Genomic DNA, 3,429 nt, shown 5'->3' with positions numbered 1-3,429 from the left:
TTAAATTTCTATAGCTATTTAATACCTTTAGCTTATAGAACACAACTTTTGCACTTTACGTGATTTAGTCATTTTTGCTTAATTAACTATCGAAACGATAAAATTTTCCAAAAAAAAACTTTAATACCACATTAATTACACTCCGTAAATATTTATAAAAATATTTATGGCTCGGTTTATAGAAACAAGATCCCGATACCTCATTTTCTAAAACCACTTAAACTTAATAAATCATTTATGAAACGAAAATCACTATATCAAAAAACTTTTTAAAAATCACAATTAACTTGTAAATATTAAATATGATATTTACAAACTTACTTGTCGGATTTGGTGGCGCCGAAACTACTGTTTCTGACACCACTGAAAAACGGGCTATTACATTTGTCACATGTCATAATGAGAAACTACTAGGTATCACCGTGTGATTAGTTGTTTGATACCACATCATCAATTTCTAACAACATTACCTTAGAGGTACCAAATTCTATGATGGGATTCATGAGTTAAAAAAAGAGAGTAAAAATACCACTTTAGTCTCTCTCAATTTCAATATTGAGAAAATTAGACCCTCTAAAAAATAGAGTAATTTAATCCCTGTCAATTTTGAAAGTGAGTAATTAAGGACAATTAGTTCTGAGGTTAATGTTTTTCGTCAATTTTACATAAATTTGATTGATATATTATAAATTTAACTCTCATAATTTATAAATTCTATTAATTTGATCATGATTTAACAAATTTAGTATTCGGTATTTGTGTAAATGTTGAGACTAAATTTATTGAATTTATCATAATAAAGACCAAATTAACAAAATATGTAAACATCAAAGACTAAAATTGTTATTATACTAGTCAAATTTATGTACAATTGACAAAAGACATGGCTAAAAAGCCAAATGAGCCTTCTGAATATAATGAAAAAAATTCAATTAAGCCCCTCATTGAAAAGTGAACCCTATTAAGCCATTTGAATCATGATTGGCACCCAATTAAGACCCTTAAAATGATTTTTCTATTGAATCCCTTGATAGTCGTTAGCTGTTGATGTGGCAAGTGACATGGCAAGTGTTACATCCCAAAAATGGGGGGTCCGAAAGAAAGACGTATAGAAGTGAAGGTTACCTATTTTGGTCTACTATGGTAGTTAGTCTGCCAATTTATAGGCTTTTGGCGGACTAAAGTTTTGCGTAAAGTATCCGCTGTAGAAGTATTTTAGGATTTGTTCTCGTAGTATTCTTTAATTGAATAAAGAGTACAACAAATAAATAGTACGCCTCAGAATTTTAGTGAAGTAGGATGCGCCTACAAGATATATGTTAATGTTGTAAGGGGAAAAAGTGTCTTTAAGGTCACACCATACGAGTTATCGCTATAGGTGTGATATGCTAGGTGTGCTCGAACGATATGCCAAATGGATTTTGTAACGCTATTGGTTGGGAGACACTTGAATAGATTGACTAGTCAAATAGCATCAACATTGGATTTTCTTTTATATTTTCTCCAATTTTTGTAGGACATTATAGATACAATTTTTGTATGCATTTGACACTTGTATATATATATGGTAAGAAGGGAATTTTTAGATGGTTTTTCTTCCTTCTATTCTATGCTTAAGTTTTTCTTAAGATTAAATATTCACTTCTTCTTCGTTAAACTAGAAGCTAAGGTTTCTGGGGTTATTAGTGGATGTTTCAACCCTCTAGTAAGTTTGGTATCTTTGCATGTTAGGATTTTGAAAGAGTAAAAATGTTATGAAGCATAAACAATAAGATATGAATAAGAGACCCTGCACGGGGGTCATATGTAAATGAAATGATAGCAAATTATCTATAAATGAGTTTTTAATAGTGAATCCATGTTCTTTTAAGTAGTTACTGCTGCTTTTTTGGAAAGGGCGATCAAGTTTGGAACGCCGAGCTTCAGTAAGGTGAGTTTCAAGTGAGTCCTTATCTTGACTCATGCATGTTAAGTTTACAATGAAAAGACTTAAATTGATGTCATATTAAATGTTTGGTAAGTGTGTAAGAAATATCATCTAGTTACGGCATGTTACAAATAAAACATATAAGTTACAATGGAAAGATTTATGTAGATGTCATCTCAAATTATCTAGGCTCGAGCCCAACAAGACCTAACTCACCGAAATGGTTTTGTTTCATTATTTTTAAAATAATTTTTTTATAAAGTATTAATATAGACTTATTTACTTTATAGTTTTTAATTATTGAATAGTAAATTGGATCGGTGGATGAACTCCACTACTCATCACTCAGCCTGAGCTATCAAGCACTAAACTCGTCATTCAAACCTTTCACTCCACACCCCAAACAAGTCTGAACATCACACTTCAATCTCCCCATTTATTTATTATCAAAACCAAATACTTCAAACCAGCAAAATAATAAATTTTTCTATAATTTTTATAAATTTTTTAATAAAATTTTATTTTATAAACTTCTATTAATTTTAATAATTTTCCTAACTTATTTGTAGTTTTTTGTAATTTTAAAAATTTCTAAAATTTTATAGTAATTTATAACATTTAATTATGTTTCAATAAATTTTCTAAATATTTTTATAAAGACTTTTATAACATTTAAAAATTCTCTAATATTTTTTTATGAATTTTATAATTTATATTTTAAAATTATTTTTTAGATTTTAAATATTTTTACTTAAATAATCAATTAAACCATTGTAAAATAATAATAAAAATCAATTAAACTCTCCACATCATCATTTTTTCATGCTAGATTCCCATGTCAGGTGCCATGTCATCATTTTGGCCACATCACCTGCCAATACCATGTCTCCATCGACAATTAATGGCTGTTAGGGGCTTCAATGGAAAAATGAATTCGAGGGCTTAATTGGGTACCAAACATGATTCAGAGGGCTCAATTGGATGCACTTTTTGCCGAGAGGCTTAACTGATCTTTTAATTATTTTCGAAGGGATTGAGTAACCATTTGTTCTAGATTATTCTTCACATGAAAATAATTTTATACTTTCTTTTATTAATTATATATATTTAAAGATTATAATTATTTATATTTGTCACTTGCCATAATGAGAGACTACTACATATCATCGTGTGATTAGTTGTTGGTGCCACATCATCAATTTCTAACAGCATTACCCTAGAGGTAATGAGTTCTATAAGGGGATTCAAGTTTAAGGATTGGTTAAGATAAAAGAAAGGTAAAAAAAAACCTCTCTAGTCTCTCTCAAATTCAATTTTGAGAAAATTACCCCCTCTAAAACAATCAAAGTAATTTAATCCCTAATAATTCCGAATGTGAGTAACTAAGGACAATTAATCACAACATTAATTTTTTGTTAATTTTACATAAAATTATTAATATAATATTAAATTTAGCTCTCATAATTTATAAATTCTATTAATTTGGACATGATTTAACAAAT

Source organism: Gossypium raimondii, chromosome 7 (genome assembly GCF_025698545.1).
Source record: "Gossypium raimondii isolate GPD5lz chromosome 7, ASM2569854v1, whole genome shotgun sequence".
In the NCBI taxonomy this organism is placed as follows: Eukaryota; Viridiplantae; Streptophyta; class Magnoliopsida; order Malvales; family Malvaceae; genus Gossypium; species Gossypium raimondii.
This window is presented reverse-complemented; position numbering follows the sequence as displayed.